General features: G+C 45.0%; 1 protein-coding gene across 3 annotated transcripts in view; it reads right to left on the bottom strand.

Annotated features, from left to right (window-relative positions):
• Phactr3 (phosphatase and actin regulator 3) overlaps nt 1–24,520 on the bottom strand; it is a 219,271-nt gene that overhangs the window by 151,810 nt on the left and 42,941 nt on the right. The gene's annotated exons all lie outside the window — the stretch shown is intronic.

The raw sequence follows: 24,520 nt of genomic DNA, 5'->3' as shown, positions 1-24,520 counted from the left end.
TCTGTAGAATCAAAGGCAGAGACATCTATGTCAGCCCTCCTGGCCAAACCTCAAGGACTGGGCTCACAAATGACCTGCAAGGAAGCTTAGATTCAATAGGAATGTACTACAGAGGACTGTAGACTCCTAGGCATTGTCAACAAATAGAGCAGCCGTCAGACAATTGTTGAAGGCTAGCATCTCCATTTGGTATCAATAGAGACAGCTTCCTGGAGAGGCTGAAGGAGGAGACAGAATGGGGAAGCCTAAGGAGACCAGATAACCCACCATCCTCATGGGTGACTGTACACACCCAATTGGCTGCCCCTCTAACTAAGTGTATTGGGAGAAGGAATGAATCCTAAAATGGCCAAGGCATGTCACAAACACACAAACAAATGAGTGGTGGCAAGCTCTCAGCAAAGGAAACCAGTGCCTACAGTCACTATAATACATTATCTAAAATGTCCAGTTTTGAGGAAGGAAACATGGGGAATTGTTACCGACACAAGACTGAAAAACACAACAGAATTTGTGAGGAAGGGCTCACTCGGTTATTAGACTCAGCAGCCATTACAGATGTATATTCATCAGACTAGATGACGATGTCAAAGTAAATAGCAAATTGTGACAAGACAGAATCCAGGCTACAGTCCAGTGTAGATCAGTATGGGTCACAGGACCAACCTGAAGAGAAAACACCACTAAAAGAGGTCAGATCTGGGCTGTCAGAGTGTGATGGTTTTGACAGAGTTGGTTCAGTTGCGATGACCAGAGAGGAACGGAATAAAGAAAAGTGAAGATGTGCACCATGAAGTGAACATACGCATTAAGAGTCCCTGCCTGAGAGGAGTGCGAAAGAGCATAACACGTGTAAAGGAAATGAGATCTGAAGATCTCTCCACAAAAAAAGAAAAAGGTTTTAAATAACTTAAGCCTCATCCAAGAAGCCCAGAGATCTCCAAAGGGAGACACTCACACCCAGTCTCACTGAGATCAAAATACGAACAGACAGAACAAAAAGAGAAACCTTGAAAATAGCAAAAGAAAAGATAGCCCGACAAGAGGAATGGCAACTCATCTCCCAAGGAAAGAAGAGTCAGAGGGGCTGGTGTGCTGCTCTCAAAATGCTGAAAATGTAGGGACTGTCACCTGTGAACTGGGAAATCAGAAAATTACAGTGGGGAAGCATCTGTAAGTCTTGTGTGGTGACGCACACCTTTAATTCTACAATGTGGGAATAAGATGCAGTATAGATAGTTCTAGGCCAGCCAGGGATACATAATGAGACACTGTCTTTTTTTAAAAAGTGAATTATAGGCATTTTCAGTTGAATAGAACATAGGGTATTCTTAGAAGACCTTCTTTTAAGACCTTCTTTAGTAAGAAAGGCTTAGAACATTTGTGCTGGCTAATTTTATGTCAACTTGACACAAGCTAGAGTCATTTTGGAAAAGGGAACCTCGATTGAAAAAATTGGCCTGTGGGTAGCCTGTGACACAGTTAATTGATGATTGATGTGGGAGGGTCCAGCCCACAGTGGGCCATGACTCCCCTGGGCAGGTAGTCCTGGACTCAATAAGAAAGGGCTGCACAAGCCACAGAAAGCAAGCCAGTAGGCAATATCACTTTATGACTCTGCTTCTGTTTCTGCCTTGAGGTCCTGCCCTGACTTCCCTTGCCAACAGAATATGACTCAAGAGCTGTAAGATACTTCTGGTCATGATGTTACTCACAGCAGCACAATCCTAATTGAGACAGCATGCTTTAGCCTAAAAGCAAGCATCCAGAGGCTCCATCAAGGGCATTCTGTACAAGTGAAAATCAGCAGAGGAAGTATTATTCCTCGTCTATTGTCTGACTTAAAAAAATGTCTACATAAATGGCCCATCCATATCATTACTGTGCCTGAAATATAGAACTGTAAGATGTTTAGCCATAATCGTTCAGAGGGTGTAGGCATGGACAAAACCAAGTGGAGAGGGAATGGTGTTAAGTGTCAAGAGTCTAGAACAAATGAAGAGAAGCAGAAACAGTAACTAACAAGGTGGGTGCAAAAACAAATCAAAACAAAACAAAACATCTCTTTTTCTCCCAAACCCACTCAGTTTCCTGAGGTGGATTCAGAAATGATTGTGGTGATATACTGCAACACTCGTGCCATCTCAGGTGTAACCCATGTAACAGCACAAGAAGAAGAAGAGCCAGTTCTCTATGTGAGTGGGTCCGTACCTGCTTACATTTCAGTTAGTGTGACTTCAGCACGTTATTCTGGTAATTCAGATATAGATGGCCATCCCCAGAGCAAGCCCTAAAAAATAACTCTTAACAGTCATTAAAGACATAAAATGTCACACTGAAAGATATTCCATGTGGCAGACATGCCGGGGCACACTTTTGATCCCAGCGCTCTGGAGGCAAAAGTAGGAGGAACTCTATGAATGTGAGACCAGCCTCATCTACTTAGGGGGTTCCAGGCCTGCCAGGGGCACATAGTGAGACCCTGTCTCAAAACAAAACAAACAAGTCAGTCTAGAAACAGCCAAGAAAGAGTGAGACCCTGTCTCAAAACAAAACAAACAAGTCAGTCTAGAAACAGCCAAGGAAGAAAGGAAGACAAGGAGCCTTAGAAATGAAAGGGCAAGGGATAGAGCAGGCTTGGCTATAAGCCTAACTTTATGGCTACACAGTCCAGGAAAAGCAGGAAACCACCAAAGAAAGGATCAGATCTAGCTACATGCTAGCCACAAGAAAGACAAACTAAATGACACGATAGGAGGAAAATAACGGACAAGAAAAGATACTAAAGTGGAACTATATACTTGTTTTAAAACAAGGTTATTAGAGATAAGAGAAAGGTTTTATGATGATAAAAGTTTAATACATCAGCAAGAATAAGAGCACATATGCACACTCACACACGCACACTCATACACACACACTCACCCACTCACATAGAGTCATACTCACATACACTCACACACTCATCCATGCACTCACACACACTCATGCATTCACATACACTCACATACAAACTCACACTCACATATACTCACACACTCATACTCTCTCTCTCTTCTCTCTCTCTAACACACACACACACACACACACACACACACACACACACACACAATCAAACATCAGCTTCAAGGCTAGAGAAATAGCCCAGCAGTTAAGTCCATGTGTTGCTCTTACACATAGGACCCAGATTTGATTTCCAGCATCTACATAGTGGCTTACAACTCTCGTCATAGAGGATCTGACACCTTCTTCTGACTACTACATGCGCCAGGCATGCATGTGGTACACAGACATATATGTGGGCAAAACTTCATATACATAAGCTTCATCATAGATTAAACAATTAAGAAAAGAATTAGAGCCTCTGGGTAGAAAAAGAGAAATCTGGAGGCCAGATTGCTCAGTGGGTAGAGACTTGCTCTAAATGTGACATGAGTTTAATTTTCCGCCTCCTCCCCCTCCTCCTGCTCCTCTTCCTTCACCTTCCCCTCTTCCAGTTTCTCCTCCTCGACCTCCTCCTCCCCCTCCTCTTTCTCTTCCCCTCCTCCTCCTTTTTCTTCTGAGATAGGGTCTTTTTATGTAGTTCTGGCCATCCTGGAACTCACTGTGTAGACTAGGCAAGTCAAACTCAAGAGATCCACCTACCTCGTAGACAGACAGAAGTGACTCATACAAGTTGTCTCTTTACATATGTGCTGTGGCCATTAACACTCCTCCACCCAACATACATACATACACATACACACATGCACATGCACACAGACACACACACATATAGGTACATGCACATATACATCTACACGTACATACACATACACACACATATGAAAAAGGCCATTTATTGAAGAAGAAGAAGAAGAAGAAGAAGAAGAAGAAGAAGAAGAAGAAGAAGAAGAAGAAGAAGAAGAAGAAGAAGAAGAAGAAGAAGAAGAAGAAGAAGCAGCAGCAGCAGCAGCAGTGGGAGGAATGTGTAAAACGGTTTGGAGGAAAAAGAGGGACAAAAAATTATGATAAAAATTTTTAAATAAAAAAGCATATATTTTTAAAAACTGAAATTATTTTAAAACTCTGGCTTCTGATCAAAAGGGAATGAAATAAATCAATGGCATAGCTTGTGTGGTAGCTTATGCTTTTATTCCCAGAGCTCAGGAGGCAGAGGCAGGCAGAGCTCTGTGAGTTCCAGTTCAACCCGGTACATGATAGAATATTGGGGTCCAATCTTCAGGAGGCTTCACCTCATTCCACGATGGAATGTCAGACTGTCCAACCCCGTGCAGGTAAAATACACAGCTCCTGAAGAGTTCAGGAGAGCAATAGACGTAATTTGTGACCTTCCATTTCACTGTCACTCTCTGAACTTTGAGGCTGTTTAAACTTAACAAGGTGGGGAGTGTAAATGGGCTTAGACTACCAAGTTAGAAGCAGCAGGAACCACGAGAGGGAACTGTGAACTGAACACCAGAAGTCACTGACCAGACAACTTCCTAGAGAACTGTGGAGTAAGGTGATGGCGTTCCATTTCCATGAAGACACTAAAAACCACCAAAATGCATTCTTCAGTGCATTGATTTTATAGTATATGATTGCATCTGTATAAACCTAGACACAAAAATGATTTTTAGAAAGCCATGGTAAGATGTCATTTCCACATATACATTAACAGAAAAATTGAAATGAACTTCAGCATCCACTTCCGGAAAGGACGTGATGCCACGGAACCCATGCTGTGGGGAACTGTGCCTAAGCTGTTTTGAATGCTGAACATTTGCATATCTTACACTCTGACAAGTTCACTTCGGCAATTTACCCAAGAAGTCAAACATCTACAAAAAGGCACACATAAGAATGCTCATGACCCAAACTTTCTTTTACATTGGCTACAAACTGGAAATAAATGTCTCCTAACAAGAGAACAGACAAAACACAGTAACACAGTAACATTCTACCAACAAGAAAAGAGAACACACGCTAAAACATGAATGAGTTCTAAACTGAGGTGTTTGGTCAAAGAGCACACATACATGCACACACACACACACACACACACACACGCACATGCATGCACACTCACCTATGCTAGTATGAACTCTGTGGATAGATTTTTGCATAGTAGCTGTCTGTGCTGACTGTCTTCACGCCTCCTGGAAATTTCTGGTACTTTCATACCTCATTTGAAAGGTGCCCATCTTGCCGACGCCTTTGTCTAGCCCCCGTCTCCTAAATGGCAGCACTGGATGATAACATATTGAATTTATATCCAAGTTTTCAGGCAGGTGTCTTTATGGGTGACGTGTGTGTCCAGTGGCCTTCTAGGAGTTAACGTCAGGCTGATCTATACATTTGGAGGATGAAGGTCGAGACCAGGCACAGGTTATACTTGCCTGACCAACCCATTGTAAAGTCTCTCGGTGATATCACAGAGTGTAAATCTGTCATTGTAATAGTCCCGTGAGATCACAGAGTGATGCTGACATTCATTGATCATGATTGCCTGGACCGGAGATTCCTTCCTGATTGAACAAACTTGTCCTACATATTTCTCTCCACATCTATTGACTTAAAAATGTCTATAAAGAAAGCTTCCAGCAATCAACTATGTGTGAATTATATGTGTATCAGATGGGTGGATGAATAGGTAATACATTATTTTCTTTCTGTGTGCATATATGTCTGCTGAAGTTTTTCAAAGAAAATGAGTTCGTTTAGAATGTGTTCCCTAAAATGGTGGGGGTTCCCATACAAAAACTAGAGAAATCGCAGATTTGTATTTATATAGATGGCTGGATGAACAGATAGTAGCTAGCTAGACGACTGATTAAGTGAATGGACAGATCTATAGGTTAAATAGGCAGAAAATAGATTATAGATGCACTGATAGATCAGTGACTAGGCAGACAGAGAGGCAGATGGACGGACAGTCAGGAAGCTAATACAAACTGGAAATGTGTGACCAAGGCGGTAGTTTTCCATCATGACCCTTAATACCCTCACTCTCTTCTGCAGAAGGAAAAGCTTTCTTGCCTGCTCATGCCACTGTTTAAGCAAGCAGCCACTATTTCTGAATGTGCAAGTCATTTCTAACTTCTTATAATAATGGAAAATGACGCCGTGAATGGCCTGACATATGTACTGTTTTACGGCTTGCCAAGATACTCTGAGACCCAAGTCTTAAAAACAGCATTAGTGGTTCAAAGGTGACCCATAAATATGGCTTTGCTAAAGATAGTCAAGCCGTCTTCCATAAGGTTCCTCTGGCCGGTTTGCAATGAAAGAGGGATATAGTCTTCTAATATTATTCCCAGTTTATATTTCACATTAAATAATTGGCACTGGGAGGAGAGACCACTGGCTAATGATGCAAGAAAATGGCTGGAAATTTAATACAAGCTTCACAGCATGGCATCCTCTAGCCCCTGATATGAAAATGTTACCACGCTAGGGAATGCAGTCTAAGTGGGCTCCTTTCTATTGAATAGTGTTGATGAGCACACACACACACACACACACACACACACACACACACACAGAGAGAGAGAGAGAGAGAGAGAGAGAGACAGAGAGACAGAGAGACAGAGACAGAGAGAGGAGAGAGAGAGAAAGAGAGAGAGAGAGAGGAGGGGGAGGGAAGGAGAGAGGGAGGGAGGGGGAGGGAGGGAGAGAGAGACAGAGAGAGGAGGGGGAAGGAAGGAGGAGAGAGGGAGGGAGGGGGAGGGAGGGAGGGAGAGAGAGAGAGAGAAAGAGAGAGAGGAGAATAAATATATACACCTCTACAGAATTATTGAAGATAAACATTTGTCATTGGTGCTTACAGTGAGCTCTCTTTGTATCCAAAGAAGCACGGCAATAAAATGAACAAGTGCCTATTTGGAAAGAAGGAAAAAAGGAGAGAGGGAGAGCAGCAAGAGTGCCTTAGAACTGGAGTTTATGTGCCAGCAGCAAACCTCACAGTCTCTTCAACCTCCACCACACACACACACACACACACACACACACACACACACACACACACACACACACTTGGGCCTCTGCCACCGCCCACACGCTCATCCTGTCCCGTCCCTGCCACCGCCACATAAGCCAGACCCCAGGGCTCAGGTGTGGCTCTCCCCATCACTTGGCAGTCTCCTAGCATGGACAGGTTGTCACCAGTTCTGTACCTCTGCGAGTCAGACTGTTCCTCTGCGAGTCAGACAAAGCTGCAGTAGGTTCCCTGAACATCTCCCGCTGGTCCTGGATAGAATTTTCCCCAGAGCAAAAGAGCAAAGACCGGAGGGGAATGAGGAGGTCACGAGGAGATGTACCCCCCTCACCACCACAGCGGCTGGGCCCACTCCCCCGAGGCCCACAGCACGCTCTCTGCTACAGTGTCTGAATTCATGCTTCTGGTCGGCTGTTAGCATTGAGTGTGGTACTGTTTTAAAGAGCAGCTTCTGACTTTAAGAAGAAAAAAAAATCTATATTCTCGTAGCCTTTTCAAACTCAGTCCCTTCTTCCACAGGGCCAGTCAGCACACACCACAAAAGGCAGGGCCAGCTTTTCCTATTTCTTCTTCTCTAGAGCTCAGGGCATTTGAACTGGCAGCCCTTTGTGTAAACCTTGGCATAACGGCCCATGAAGCATGGACTGCCCTAATTTTAGAGGAGAACATAGGCGAAATCATACAGAATTTTCTTTGGAATTCCCTCTGATGTTTTAATTGGTGGCTCTGCTGCTGCAGAGAGGTTCCTTTCTCCTTTTCTCTGTTTTATTTTATTTTATTTTATTTTATTTTTATTCCTGTGTTGTACAGTGAGAGCACAAATTTCTAAGAACCTCCTCTTACAGAAACCTGACTAGAAACAGTGGCGGGTCCCTGCGGGCTTGTGAATAGTATTCTGTGCAAACCCTCCTGTTCCACAGTTTACAGTTTGACGTGTTTGCTCCGTTGCCAAAGGGAAATCCTTCCCAGATCCTGTTACATCTATTTCTATACCTGCAAGAAGAAAATACGCACACACCTATAAATTATTCATCACCTTCTGACAGACACATTTGCCAAATTTACCTTTTGACCTTCAGAGGATACAACTAGGAGAGAGCAGATAAGAACACAGCGAGGGCTTGGTGTTTGTTTTAGTTTTTTTTATACGTGTTTTCAGAGTGTGTCTGCAGCTATGTGCAAGGCGTGACCACAGGTGCATGTGTGTGCAGACAGATGCATGCATGTGCAGGTTAGAGGTGGACTGTAGTGTCATTCCTCAGGGGAAGACGCACAGTTTTCTTTTGAGACAGTTTCTCACTGGCTGACCATGGGGCCCCAGACATCTGCCTACCTGTCTCTCGGCCACCAGGAATCCATGCACACATCACCATGGCTTTTACATGGTAAGAGGGATGACATTCAGACCCTCCCACACTTCAGACGCTGGGCCACCGTCCAGGCCTTGGGCTTGGTTTTTAAGATTTTTTCCCCCTATTTTTAATGATGTATGTGTATGTGGAGTAGGGAGGAGAACACACATATGTAAGTGGTTGTAGAGCCCTAAGAGGATGTCTGAGCCCTGAACGTGGAGCTAGAGCAGTTGTAAGCAGGGCACCAGGAGTGCTGGGAGCTGAGCCCAGTCTTCTGCAGGAACGGCCTGCACTCGGAGTCACTGAGCCACGGCTCCAGCCCTAGGGTTTTTCTTCTTATTTGGAAAGACACAGATCCACATGAGCTGTGCTCTGGGCACTTGTCGCTTTGATGGAAGGTACACTCCCAGATCCTCGGTAACACTTGTAGCTGACAGAATAGACACTGCAGAACGAGAGTCAAAACCAGAGGGGAAAAACAAAACAAAACAAAAACCATAATCCATGTGCACCGTGCTGAGCTGGAATCAGCATTTCTGACTGAAACCCTGACAGAATGATGCTTCAGACCGGCAGACAGACAAGTTCTTTAAGGCAGAGACAAACAGAGGTTCAGCAACACTCCAAATATCTAATCAGAATCATACCCCCGAGTTGTTATTAGGCTCCAAAGAACAACATGAGGTACAAATGTTATTTAAGGGAAAAGCAAGGGACCCCATTTGTAACCAGTGGCCAGCCCAGCCCCTGACCAGTGACTTAAGTATATTTCATTAGGAAACATGAGAGTGTCTGAATGTATGTTTTCAAAATCCCTTGCAAGAAAACCATGTTTCTTCTGGGGATAGAAGCCAGTGGGAAAGCATCTTCCCAGCATGCTCAAGGCTGCAGCCTCAATTCCACTACCACAGAATACACGGAGAAAACGAAACAGCATCTCTGTATCTGAATCTGGACCCTCCACAGTATCACGTACTGAACAGAGTTATTCCACTTTCCCCACCACCCTCATCACCTCCCTTAGAACAATTTCATAGTTGACTTGTCACGCTGTTTGCTTTTCAATATGGTCCCCATAAAATCTCACTCTCATTAGCCATATATATATATATATATGTATATATATATATATGAATATATGAAGCCAGAGAGCGAAAAAATCCAGAAGTTAACTCAAATAAGCAATTACACAGCACATAAACCCTAGGGGAACCATCTTTCTTTCCCTATGCCCATCAGCCAACAGGGCTGAGCTGGGAGCAGAGGAACCTGTAGCTTCACCATCCACCTTGCATGCCAACTCTATCACTGAGGGAGGTGCTTCCCTCATGGGAACACAAAGCCCTGACATGTTTGTTGGTTGGGGACAGCTGCCAAAGGCCCATCCCACCTCCCATGGGTGAGGCCGATGTCAGCCACAACACTGAGGTAGTGTCTTTAAGGGCAAGCTTGCCTCTCCCTCTGTCTTCCTAAGATCAATGACATCCACCCAATACCATGGTTTACTCCACTTATCTGAACATGATCTCCTTAATTAGCCCCGCAAGGAAGGGACAGTGATGGATTTTGGCAAGCTGAGGAAGGACAGACCCACCCATGTTGAGCCAAGCATGCCACCAGCCTGTTCCTAGGTGGGGGTGGGGGGTGGAATGGAGGGGGCACCAGGAGCTTAATCCTAGACGGTCAAGTCTTCGAGTCTCCTTCTCCAGTCTCCTGGTCTTTGGATAGCCAGGTTAAGCTACCCTTTTGCTGGCTGGGACCAGTCTGAGATTTCTAACATGGATGTTTTCTTCCTGTCCCACAACCACCAAGCCCTTCTGAAGTCTTAGCACCCATTTTCTGTGCTTCTCTCAGGCCTGTGAAGGTGAGTGATAGCTTCAGGCCACCAAGAAACCTTTTCTTGAGTATAGCATTGTTCTTAAACAGTAAGAAAGAATTCTTCTCTTTCCCAGGGTTGGTTGGCTGGCTGGAGCCCGGTGATCATGAGGCTGGGATAGCCTACAAACAGGGTACCACAGAGAGCCAGGCTATGAGATAAAGAAGGACACCACACAAGGATGCAATTAGACCCTCCTGTCCAGGAGTCTGAGGCCTTAACCAGACTGGCAGGTTGAGACCTTTCTTCAGGGACAGCTCCCAACCTACCTTTGCCTCAGTTAACCCCTGGGCATGCTCCAACATCAATGCTTCAACACCGGATGGAATGAGGAAAGAAATGGAAGTCTTTGAAAACGTGTTGACTGCTCTGAGCCAGGAGCAAGCGAGAGTTCCTCAGGGGTCACAAGGGCATCCATAGTGTCAGGGGACCTAGATCTGGGACGTTAATCCTTACCAGTCTCCAGAAACCAGGTTGGGGAGTTGGGCGTGTGTAAGCAGGGCTGTAATCTGAGGGTTGGTTCTGTGGGAACAGGGCTGTAATCTGAGGGTTGGTTCTGTGGGAACAGGGCTGTAATCTGAGGGTTGGGTCTGTGGGAACAGGGCTGTAATCTGAGGGTTGGGTCTGTGGGAACAGGGCTGTAATCTGAGGGTTGGTTCTGTGGGAACAGGGCTGTAATCTGAGGGTTGGGTCTGTGGGAACAGGGCTGTAATCTGAGGGTTGGGTCTGTGGGAAAAGGGCTGTAATCTTTTGTTGTTGCTGCTGCTGCTGCTGATCTTTTAATTTAAAAATTTCATTTTAATATGTACATGTAACATTGTATTAATACTATTGGTGGAAAGCGATAAACTTATTGTGCTGATACAGGTTTTTGTTTTTGTTTTATTTTTCATTTTATTTATTTTGTATTCTGACTGTACTTGCCCCGTCCACTCCTGTTTCCCTCAGTGGATAGCAACCAGCAACCAGCCATGGTGTATCAAGTTGCCATAAGACTAGGCACCTCCTCTTCTATTAAGGCTGACGGAGACAACCCATTATGGGGAAAGGATCCCAAAGGCAGGCAACAGAGTCAGAGACAGCCCCTGCTCTGACTGCTAGCAGCCCCATGTGAAGACTCTACATTCCCTGATGAGAAGCAAAGACCCCACCCACCCTTACCATTGGACGCTCGAATCCCCTGTAGGAGGCAGAGAGGTTGGGGAGCAGGAAACAGGGAGATAGGGTTGAAACTATTGAAATCACCTCATGTCAAAGGCAAAGAGCTGAGTCGACTATTTTCACTTTGACGTGCAATACATGTCTTAGTTAAGATTTCTATTGCTACCATGAAACATCATGTCCGAAGAACAGTTTAGGGAGGAAAGGGTTTATTTGGCCAAGGAAGTCAGGACAAGAACTCACATAGGGCAGAAACCTGGATCAGGAGCTAAGGCCGAGGCCAGGGAGGGGCACTACTGACTGGACTGCTCTGCATGGCTTCTTCAGCCTGTTTTCTTATCACACATAGGACCACCAGCCCAGGGAAGGCACCACCCATGATAGGCGGGGCCCCCACCCATCAATCACTAATTAAGAAAATGCTGTATAGTCCTGCCTGTAGCCTGATTCTGAGGTTCCCTCCTCTCTCTAGCTTGTGTCAAGCTGACATGTATCTAGCTAGCACGACACATTTCTCTGGATACACAGAAACCACACTCCTGTCCCCTCTTCTCTTGCTGGTGCCGAGGGGGTGGGGCCTGTCATCACTTAGAAAGACATGTGCTTGGTGCTCCTTTGGGTCCCATGCCCCTGGCTCAGCCACGTACAGTGAGTCTCTGCTGGGATCTCTGACTTCATGAAAGACCCTTCTGGCCCTCCTAGACTATAATGTCCCTGTTACTTCATTACTCTTAACAGTTGTTCAATATACATTTGCAGGCTGGAACTGGGCGTATAACCCAAAGCCACTTTGCTGAGTATGTACAAGATCCCCAGCAGTACAGAAAATTAATCCTAGGAGCTGAGGAGACGCCTCTTTCTGACAGTTATGTTTTGACATGTAAGTGTGAGGACTCAAGAGTCCAGAATGGTGCCACAATGCTCAATGTGGCAACGTGTGATTATAATCCCAGCACAGGGGAGGTGGAGGCAGAGGGACGTCCCTGAAACTTACTGGTCAGACAATCTAGCTGAACTCCAGATTCAGTGAGAAACCTGATGCTGACTTCTGACCTCTACATGTACACACACACACACACACACACACACACACACGCCTCTGTCTCTCTCTCTGTGTGTGTCTGTCTCTGTGTGTCTGTCTCTGTCTCTGTCTCTCTCTGTCTCTGTCTCTCTGTCTCTGTCTCTGTCTCTCTCTGTCTCTCTGTCCCTGTCTCTGTCTCTCTGTCTCTGTCTCTCTCTCTCTGTGTTTCTGTCTCTCTCTCTCTCTCTCTACACACACAAACACACACACACACAAACACATGCCTCTGTTTCTGTTTCTGTCTCTCTTTCTACACACACACACACACACACACGCACACACACACACACACACACACACACACACACACAGAGGAACTTCTGTGCAAATTTATTTCCAGATGTGCTGGTGCTGAAGAAGGATCCCCAAGCCCTCTGACCTGCCTTGGTCCTAGACCACAACCAGGAAATGTGTGCAAGCCTTCACAACAAAAACCCTCCATGGGACTGGATCCACGCTGAGCGCTACTGTCATGGAATAAGCAGCTGTGACTAGGGAGGATTGAGGAAGGTGGCCTCCAATGCCCAGCCTCAAAGCTGGTGTCAAATATTTTTAGATAAAGTCAAAGGATTGTGTCAGGTGCTTCCCCCGGCATTCCACACTGAGAGCCCTCTTCGCTGCCCCTTCAGGCATGCATCAAAGTTCTCAGATGCTGCCAAGAGAAATTAATTCTCCCGCTGGGATTTTATTTAGATGCGTTTTAACACACAATGCTTGCTTTCCAATTTTAGAGATAATCACCCTGTGAGGCTGGAAGTAACTTGTGGTTTTACAGCAAGAATCACCCCCAAACAGGCAAGACCGAGCAACGACAAAACTGAACATTATCGCCTTGAACCAAGATGTTAAAATAATAATGAAAATGGAGTTCCTGGTTTGCCCTGGAAGCTGCACAGTCAGTGCACAGTTTAAACTGGGAGGAACCGTGTACAACATGGCTCCTGCAGAAAGGACGGTGATTCCACAAATGAGGACAGGAAATGGCTTTTTTCACTGCTCCGTGACACACTTTCTCACCTGACCCTGATCCTAAATCTCCAGAGAACAAATGAACTCTTTAAGACTGTTTGATTGAGGGGCTGGGGATTTAGCTCAGTGGTAGAGCGCTTACCTAGGAAGCGCAAGGCCCTGGGTTCGGTCCCCAGCTCCGAAAAAAAGAACCAAAAAAAAAAAAAAAAGACTGTTTGATTGAACCAGGGAGTTCTTTTTCTGTGGAAGTCCCCAGTGTCATCAGCCGGGCGACCTGCTCCCAACCTTCAGTCCTCCTGATGGAGGCTCCTGCTTCTAAGAATTTAGCCTGCTGGCCATTGCACTCATTAACTGCCTCACCTGCACAAGAACTGCAGGAGACCCGCCCTCCTCTGAGGAGCCATCTGGGAGTTCATGGTTGCTAGGGAGAGGGGGACCTTTTTCTTCGGTGGTACAGCCAAAGGTAGATGGCTGCACTCCCGTAAATAACAGCAGCCCACTTCAGACACCCAGCCAAGAACCTTAATGACACCGGGCTCAAGGACAAAACAAAAGAAGGTAAAGTAGAAGACAGACCAGCTGGGGAGAGGCAGATGGTGAACAGGACTGGGGGAGGGGTGTAACGAAGGGTCAACATGACCAGTATGCCCTGCACATGTATGGAGACACCGTAGTGAAACCTCAGTACACATATGTACTAATATGAAACCTCAGAACACATATGTGCTAATATAAAACCTCATTATACATATGTGCTACTATAGAACCTCAGTACACATATGTGCTATTATAGAACTTCAGTACACATATGTGCTAATATGAAGCCTCAGTACACATATGTGCTAATATAAAACCTCAGTACACACATGTGCTACTATAGAACTTCAGTACACATATGTGCTAATATAAAACCTCAGTTCACATATGTGCTAATATAAAACCTCAGTTCACATATGTGCTACTATAGAACTTCAGTACACATATGTGCTAATATGAAACCTCAGTACACATGTGTGCTAATATGAAACCTCAGTAACACATATGTACTAATATGAAACCTCAGTACACATATGTGCTAATATGAAACCTCAGTACACACATGTGCTACTATAGAACTTCAGTACACATATGTGCTAATATAAAACCTCAATACACATATGTGCTACTATAGAACCTCAGTACACATATGTGCTATTATAGAACTTCAGTACACATATGTGCTAATATGAAGCCTCAGTACACATATGTGCTAATATGAAACCTCAGTACACATATGTGCTAATATGAAACCTCAGTACACATATGTGCTAATATGAAACCTCAGTACACATATGTTTTAATATAAAAAGGGAGGCTTAGCTGAGTCGTTCCCAAACAGGTGTGTCACAGGAAGCGACTTAGGGATGTACCTTAGGGATGTACAGAGAATACAAACAGAAAACCTGTTTTTAATGCAAATGGGGGTTGGGGAGGGGGAGGGAGTGTACACAAAGAAGTGGCAGAGAATGCACTTGATTTCTTGAATCCTGAGAAAACCAGGGAAGTGTTTAGTGTATTAAATCAATGAGGGATATTGACTTAGGAAGCATAGTACAGTAAAAAATGGGAAAAAATATTACATAGGAAAAACAGCCAATAAATAGGATAACATGGCTGCAGCCACCCAGAAGCTGGAAAGTGGGGAGCCTGAACTTAATTCTTTCTTGGTTTCGTTCTGTAGTGTATGAGTTTTCAACAATGAATACGAGGGGGTTGGGGATTTAGCTCAGTGGTAGAGCGCTTGCCTAGGAAGCGCAAGGCCCTGGGTTCGGTCCCCAGCTCTGAAAAAAAGAACCAAAAAAAAAAAAAAAAAAAAAAACAATGAATACGGTTTTCTTTCTAATCAGAATTTGCGATTTAAATGAAAGTGGGACATAGAAACACCTTTAAGAAAACATCCAAACACTCCAATATTCCTCAACGTTCCAGGAAGCCAGGGGAAGAGGAACCTGAGTGGTGTGGCCTTGTTCAAAGCCTTTGTTCTCTGTCATCCTGATTCGCACGCTCAAGAGAAAGGCTCCTCTCAACATCCAGGGAGCACCATTCCACACCAGTGCCAACCACAGGACACAAAACCACCCAAGATCCATTGCATCTTTTGGCAGTTAAAGATGTCTGCACCATCTGTAGAGCGAGGAAACTCATTTGCCATCTCTTCAAGTTTCCTTCCTGACAGAGACCAGATCTCCACAAAGGGAACCAGGTCTATGTGAGACTTAGCTGATTTTAAAGGACCTGGCAGAAGAACAGTTAGTAACAAGGGCCTCAGCAGTTACTTGTTGCATAATTTACTAATAAGTACAGAGACACTGGGGGCTGCCAGGCTGAAGCCAATCTCCTCCTTGAGGCTCAGGACCTCTGCAGGGACATAGCCATTGACGGTGTGTGCACATGGGCACACATTCACATGACAGCTAATTCCAAGTCAACTGGGCTTAGCAAACTGAGACATTTATCCACATGCCATTTGGAGTGCCTACGAGGGTGTCTCCATACAATAGGAGATGTGGAAACCACAGACTCCATAAAGTAGGTGACCCTTCCCATCAGGATGCCTTCGCCAGACCGATGAGAAGAGAGCAGTCTTCAAACAGGCTTAACATTTGTAGTACCCTAGTCTCAGCCTTCACTCTTAAACTCCACCACCATCAACTCAGTGCTCGGTTTGTGGCACCACAGGCATTTCTTGGCCTCCAAACTGTATGAACCGGTCACCACAATAAAGATAGCTGGAGAGTGACTGGTAGATGATAGATGGATGGCTGGACAGATGGATAAATAGATCTAGATAGACGGGTGATAGATACAGGTGGAAGAAGATGCATGATAGATACTATCCTCAGTGCTTTTTCTGTTGCTGTCATGAAATAATCCGAGAAAAGCGACTTAAATAAAAATTTAATTCAGCTCCCAGTTCCAGATGACAGTCCATCATTGTGGAGAAACCAAGGAGGTGGAATTTGAAGTAGCTAGTCACAGCACATCCGCAGTCAAGAGTAGAGAGTAAAGAGCAAGCATGCTGGTGCCTCTCTCTCTGTCTCTGTCTCTCTCTCTGTGTCTCTGTGTCTCTGTGTCTCTCTGTCTCTCTCTCTCTCTCTCCTCACTCCTATGTAAAAAGGATCACCTGGCCAGGGAATGGTGCCCTCCACAGAGGGTGGGGCTTCCCACTAACCAAGATAATCCCCTATAAATGTGCCACAATACAACCAGTTCCACACACTCCCTCACAGAGCCTCCTTTCCCAGATAATTTACAATTGAGACAAATGGAGAATTAAAAATTAAGCCACCACAGACAGATACAGATGCTAGGGAGATCTAGTCGTTTCTTAGGGAAACGAGTAGATAGATAGATAGATAGATAGATAGATAGATAGATAGATAGATAGATAGATAGATGGTAGATAGATAGATAGATGATAGATAGATGATAGATGATAGATAGATAGATGACAGATAGATAGATGATAGATACATACATGCACACATACATATTTCTTCATTTCCTGTTGATTACATTTTTTGGAGAATCTAGACTAATATAAACACATATTTGCATGTTCTATCTCTACATAAACATACATATTCATATAACTATATAGTAATTATATATAGCCATATGTACTCTATATAATGATATTATATTATCTAACTGTATCTTCACACACAGAAAGAAAGAGAGAGACCTATAAACTTGGTCAGGAGACCTTACCCTGCTGATCCACTTAGGTAAAGTTTTAGAATTGAGTGCTTGATTTCCAAAGACACATAGAAGATGGTTTTACACTGATACGTGTATCTGCTGACATCTTCCTTACAGCCCATCGCACCCATCCTTCCTCTCTAGTCTGTGCCTCCTTCCTCAGAGAGGCAGGCAGCAGTGACACACAGCGATCTCTCCAGAGACTTGGCTCCCAGGACGGCCTTCCCTGCCCCTGGCTGGACATGCTCACCTTGACAGTTTGTGTTTGCTGCTCAGTCCTGTCATTTCCCATGTCATTTCCATTCTCATCTCTGCCAACTAACAGCACTGAGTCGAGAAACACACTGGCAGGCATCCGGTTTTGAAGAATGCAAACTGAAAGCTGACATTATTAAAGAGTTAGGCAGCTTCCGACAGAAACTCAGACCTTCTTCTGCTCCTGGAAACCCCAGCAACTGGCAGCCTTGAGTGCCTCTGCCTACTGGATCACAGGCAATTGAGCCACAGCAGCACTGTGTCCAAGCTGGGAGAACTCTCTGGAAGTCTCTGAAGTCTTTCCATATCTATAAATAATATTTCTATAGTTATAGATGTATATTTACTTATGCATATAAAGAGAGACTAGCATCTATGCAAATATGTGGTTTAAATTAGACTAGATTCTTCAGATGGTGTATGCAACAGGAAATGTAGACGTCTGTCTGTCTGCCCCTCCCAGCATCCATGTTCTCCGTTCCTCCTCTAAGCACTGCTCACATCCAGAAGACCCCTTAGTAAAGCCTTTTCTCACTATCTTACCCCCAGCCCTGAGTGCACGCCCTAACCGCAAAAGAGACAGAAAGCTTCTTATCCTACAGCAAGGACACTCATAGCTTCTATGGCTGTCTTTTGCACAGTGTCCATAGCAGGTGCCAAGCATTCCCACACATACAGCGCTTGATACTCCTGACTGCCAAGGCTCAGAATCTTTCTTGAGATAACCCAACTGATGCAGCATCTCCCCCAGGCTGCACTATCCACAGGAACCAAAACCCAGGATGCTCATGCCTCATGAACTCCCCAGCACCAGAGCCACAACCAAAAAGAGAGCATCAGGGCAGGCTTTGCAAACTCGATTCCTTTTCCCTATTCTCATGGATATTATGGGAAAAACCAAAAGGTAAGGAAATTGAATTCTAGCACAGTCCACCTTTTCCAAGAGTCTCGGCAAAAAGGAAGTATGAAATAAAAACTGAGATGAAGAGATGAGACCTGCCAGGCCCCATTGAGCGTCAGAGACTTCCACACAGATGCACTGCTCCCTCTGTCTCAGGGGTATCACGAGATCGGAGCCGTGATGAGCAATAGGCAGAGAGGGGCAGTAATCTGTTCAAAGCCACACAGCCAGTTTGTTCTGGAGCTCGGACACAAACTGGAACCTAAAGCTGGCTCTGTGGATATCCCCCGTAGACCACCCAGAGGTGATCCGGATAGGGAAGGCAATGCTCATGTTGAGAGAGTCAATGGCCAGACATCACTGAGGGGTGGTGGTGCAGTGACTTATCTCTTAGAATTCCGGTGACAGCACCCCAGGGTGGGGCCTCCGAGTCAAAACAAACATGGCTAAACATGAAAGCTCTTCTGTCAGGAACTCCTGCTTCCAAGAGCTAATGCCAATGAAACCGGGCACCCCTTGGACATGCATGCCCTTACTCCAGACAGTACACTGATTCTCCCTCAAGCATCTGTCCTTCCAGCCACATGTCTTTCACCATCTTCCTCCCAGCAGCTTGGAGGGAGGAAGGTTCCCTGTAGATTTGTATAATTAATTCTACACACTCATCGTTCCTCCCTTCATCTCTCTCTCTCACCATTTTTACACGTAACTTTACATTATCCATCTATCCATCCATCAATAGGACCACCTACCCATTAATATATCTACATATCCATCCACTATCTGCCTACTTACCACCCATCTATCAACCCGCCTTCTGCCTATCCAATCGCCCATGTACCTCTCCGTGTATCGCCCACTTACAATCAATCCCCTCTGACCCATCTACAGAACCATTTATTTACGTAGCCACTTATCCATCTATAGGACCATCAACCTATATATCCACCTATCTAGCTACAGGATTGCCAATCTATATATTCATCTACTTAACTATAAGACAACCTATCTATATATTTACCTATTCATCCATCTATCCACCTGTAGGACCACCTATCTAATACATCTAACTAGGATCTATATCTATATTTCTACCTAGTCATTCACTACCTACCCATTCCATCAATACATCTACAGAGCCATCAACCACCCACCTACTCATCAACTTGCCTACTTTTCCACTAATCACACACATGTCCATCCACTATCCACCTCCCCATTGACTTCACCCATAATCATTTTTAGGGCCTCATCGTGTGTGAGGCTTTTGGCAACAAGATAAACTGAGTACTGTCTCTGTCATCAGAAGGCTTAGGCTGGGTCCATATACCCAATAATACCCAATCTTCCACCACTCTACATTTATATGGTAGTTCAATGACAGTTTGGTGAGCACTGTAGAAATACCTCAGAGGTGCTAAAGGCTCGGAGCAGAGATCCCATCTGATTGGTGGAAGTAGACAGCAAGGAATCCCGGCTGCATTACCCAAAGACTATACATGGACTGACCCTGGGCTCCAACTGCATAGGTAGCAATGAATAGCCTAATAAGGGCACCAATGGAAGGGTAAGCCCTTGATCCTGCCAAGACTGAACCCCCAGTGAACAGGATTGTTGGGGGGAGGGTAGTAATGGGGGGAGTATGGGAAAGGGAACACCCATATAGAAGGGGATGGGGAGGGGTTAGGGGGATGTTTGCCTGGAAACCGGGAAAGGTAATAACAATTGAAATGTAAATAAGAAATACCCAATTTAATAAAGATGGAGAAAAATAAAATAAAATGTAAAAAAAGAAAAAAAAAGAAAGATAAATATTAGGCGTATAATAAAAAATGTCATTTGACTGTGAAAAAAAAAAAACAACAACAACTCACTATCTTTCCCTTTCTTAAAAATCTTTTCTAAAGAGTTGGTTGCCATGGCATGGTTTTCTAATGAAAGTAATATATAACAATAGACTTAGTGATACAAAACATGATACATGGTATAGTTCATATAGTTCAGTTCTATACCATTCATTAAACTGTTTTAAGCTTTTAAAAAAAAAAAAGAAAGAAAGAAATCCAGGCTGCAAAACTAGAACACAGAAGGCTAAGGCTGCTGCCCTAGAAAAGACCCTGCGGATTCAGCCAGGGATTCGGAACTTTGCTACTTTGTTATCAGGGCCTGTAGCTACAGGCTCCTCCCAAGGTCTTTGTTTCTTTGTGTTCTAATCCGATAATCAGACTGGGATCTGAGAGCTGTGCAGAGAACTCTCAGGAAAAGGAATGGATGCCTGGAGGACTAGTAGCCCTAGATAAAGTTCTATCCTTGACCCATCACTGACCGGCTTTCTACCAACTTCTCCGCCATGATTAGAATACCAGGGTACTGGTGGTAATGAAATAGCAGCCCCTCACCAAACTGTATGGTGTTTTTTTTTTTTTGTTTGTTTGTTTGTTTTTTTTACAGTGGTACCTATATTTAAGGATCATCTTAAATCTGTTCAACTTGGGTTCAATGGTGGGACAATCAAGACCAATGACAATGACATATTCTCTCTCTCTCATACACACACACACACACACACACACACACACACACACACACACACACATACACATTCATGTGTGCACAGTTTGTGTGTACACAGAGGCCCAAAGGGTGAAGTCAGATGTTTTCCTCAATTGCTTTTCCACAGTAGAGGGCATCAGCTTCTGCCTTCAGGTTTTTTTGTTTTTTTGGTTTTTTTTTTGAAACATGGTTTCTTTGAACCTGCAGCGTGAGATCCAGTCAGGCCAGCTGGCCAAGTAAGCCCCAGGGATGTGCTGGTGTCTCTCCCCAGTGCTGGCTTTCACATGGGTCCTGGGATTGGACTCAGGGCCTCAAGTTTGTGCAGCAAATCCTTTACCACTGAGCCATCACCCCTGCCCATGATGATGTCATTGTCTCTTACTGGTTAAATGTGATTCTTAGAACAGAACTGTCCTTCATGGATATGAGTTTCCAGGGAGAATTTAATCCACAGTATTTTTATCAGCCATGAACTTGGAACAAGCAATGTCCTGGCCCCAGCAACTGTGAAACCCCAGGGAAGGAGGAGGCACAGGCTGGAGTGAAGGCCCCTGAGGGACACCCTCACAGGGTGACGTCTTCTACAACAGAAAGGCCAGACTGGGCTGCAAGGAAAGGCTATCATGTGGAATTGTAATTCTGACTGAGCAGGTCAGACACTGCAGTAAAATGTCATATCTCTAGTCCCACAGGCCTTGAGTCCTGCTTTGATGTGAGACACATGTGACTAGCTAGAGAGAGGAAGAGAGTGCTCCAAAGACCACTCGTGTGTGTGTGTGTGTGTGTGTGTGTGTGTGTGTGTGTGTGTGTGTGTGTGTGTATTATTGGCACAGAATCCCACTGATGTGGAATTCTCCAAGCAGCCTGGGCTGGCTGGCCAGCAAGCTCCAGGCATTCTCCTGCTTCTGCCCCCCTAGAGTTAGGATTAGCAATGCATACTGCCTTGCTTTTATTATCAAAAAATGTCCTCAGGTTTACTCCATAGACTGAGCCATCTTCACAACCCTGGAATGAATTTTGAAGCCTATGATACCTTTGCCTGTGTCATTCTAAAATGCAATTGGCCACCTTGGGCCAAGTCTACTTGTGAAATAATGGCTTTGGCTGTCTCCAGCCTCCTGAGAAGGAACAGTTTCTATCCTACGATGTTACAGAATGTGGAAAGGTTTCTGTCCTACAATGTTACAGAATGTGGAAACATACCCAGTCTCCCACTACCAAGTTGAATAACAGCTAGCTCTCTGGTGGTTACTGTGTCCCTCACACTACACATCACCACTGCTTGCTTGCCACCATCCTGTTAATCACTGCTGATAATCCAGACAACAGCCGCCATTTATCGAGCATTGAGCAATCACAAGGAGCCACTCCAGGTCCTCTACTCATATCTCCATTTTCCTTAGAAACTTCCCACAAGGTAAGTGCCTCCCTTACCCCAGCAGGTAGGAGTTGAAGTTTCTATGGTTCCTGAGGTCACAGACCACTGTCCACCCCCACCCCCAGGCAGCAATTGGAGCTCTCTCCTCCACTGCACCTCCAATGTCACTGGCCAGAGTGTGAACTTCAGGGGCAGATGTATGTTAGGGCTTGAATGTGAGAGTCCTCACAGGCTCATGTGTCCGGACACCTCTCCCTCAGCTGGTGGTGCTGTTTCAGGAGATTGAAGGGTTTTTGGGACACAGAGCCTAGCTATAAGGTCTTTACAGGTAGGGTTTGAGGGTTACAACCCAGCTCTGCTTCCTGTCCGCTGCAAAAGCTCACACTGAAATGGACCAAGCTGCTCTGAACTCCATGCCTTGCCCATAGTCATAGACTGTATCCATTGAGCCATAGGTCAAAACAAAACTCTTCCTAGAAGTCACTTCTTGGTGGCTTTTTGTCATCGCAGTGAGAGAAGTAACTGATCCAAGTGCCCTGTTCATATCTAGAGTCTGCTTGCATATACCGGGGACTTAGGAGAACACTCAGGTTCCTCCTATACAGGGACTGAAACGCATGGCCTGTTCATATCTAATGTCTGCTTTCATATACCCGGGACTTAGGAGAGCACTCAGGTTCCTCCTATACAGGGACTGAAATGCATGGCCCTGCAGGTACTTGTGAGGAGTGAACTAACCGGCAGGGTGTGTAGGAAGCCTCCTTTAAAAGGCTGCTGGCTGGGCAGATAGCCCAGTCAGTGCATGCTGGCAGGCCTGAGGACCTGAGTTTGGGACCACCCTCAGCCACGATGGTAGGGAAGGAGAGAAGGAGGGGAAGGGAGGAGGAGAAAAGGGAAAAGAGAGGAGACAGAGGAGGGAAATTGGGTAGAAAAAGAAAGAGAGGGAGGAAAAGGGGGAGAAAAAAGAAAGGCAAAAGCAAGGAAAGGGCTGGAGAGACAACTCAGCAAGTTAAGAGGACTTGCTGTTCTTCCAAGGACTTGAGTTTGCTTCCTAGCACCCACATTGGTTTGCTCACAATTACCCATAACTCCAGCTCCAAAGGATCTGACACCCTCCTCTGGCCTCTATGAGTACCCCCCAGCATACTTATAGCTCACACATCTACAAAAAATAAATATTACCAAAAAAAAAAACAAAACCCACAAACTACAATTATCGTAAAAGCTGAGTGAGGGAGCATGGGTTTTGCACCGGGGTCACTCTGCAGTTGTCAGCACAACACACATTTCCCAGGAGAATGGAAATAATACTGTGGTTCTGGCTGCGAGAACATTCAACTGTGGGCTGTCCCGCATGCTCCCGTGGGCTTCCTACACTCACAGTTCATCTCGTGTGTTTCACAGGTCACAGAACCACAAGCGCTGGGAACTGAAGAGCTAGGGAACAAAAAGAATAACTGTGAAAAGTTACTGTGAACCCAGTAAAGAGATCAAAGTGAGACATTTTTCAGTAACAGTGTAACACTTAGTTACAGTGACAAATATATGTTGTGAGAGTGCAACATAGTAACAGTATTGGGAAAGTGTCAGTGTGTCTGTGACATGTTTGCTTCGGTAAAGACCTCTGTCTGTGCTCTGAATAATTGATCACACAATCCATTAACCTCCACACAATGACCACCTAAGAAACCACAGTCTGAAGCCACAGGAAGCAATAAATTGTGGGCATGGGTCCTTCATTACTAAAATTAAATGCATGATTAGAAGCTCCCAAGAACATCTTCTTCACTGACTTAGAGAACCCTCTGTGATACACTAACCTAGGTATCATGGAAGCATCTAAAAGCCTTCTCTGTGTGACTAGAATTGTAGCTATGTCATCCAAAGTCAGACAGCCTTTCCTTGGGCCTTAGTGGCAGCCTCCACAAGCATCAATACCCCCTCCCCCCAGGCACCAGTCCCCTCCACAGGCACCAACCCAATCAGCATCCACCTTCCTCTATAAACATTATCATTTTAGAAGTTTCAGCTAGGGAGCACCCCAAAAACTGTGGGAAAGGTGGGGGGTATAGAGTCTCACTGGGACTGAGTATGCGCTTGCTTCAGAGGGGCGAGGCATGACAAAACAGGTGGCATTTGGAGGCTGCCATCAGCTCTGTGATCTGGTTAGAGCCATTCCCATCTCCTAAATGCCTACAGGAGCAGGAAATGGACAGAACCCCAATTCAGCAAATGTGAGTATAAAGAAAGGCACAGTCAAGGCACATCCACTTG

This window comes from Rattus norvegicus, chromosome 3 (genome assembly GCF_036323735.1).
Source record: "Rattus norvegicus strain BN/NHsdMcwi chromosome 3, GRCr8, whole genome shotgun sequence".
NCBI lineage: Eukaryota > Metazoa > Chordata > Mammalia > Rodentia > Muridae > Rattus > Rattus norvegicus.
This window is presented reverse-complemented; position numbering and strand designations above follow the sequence as displayed.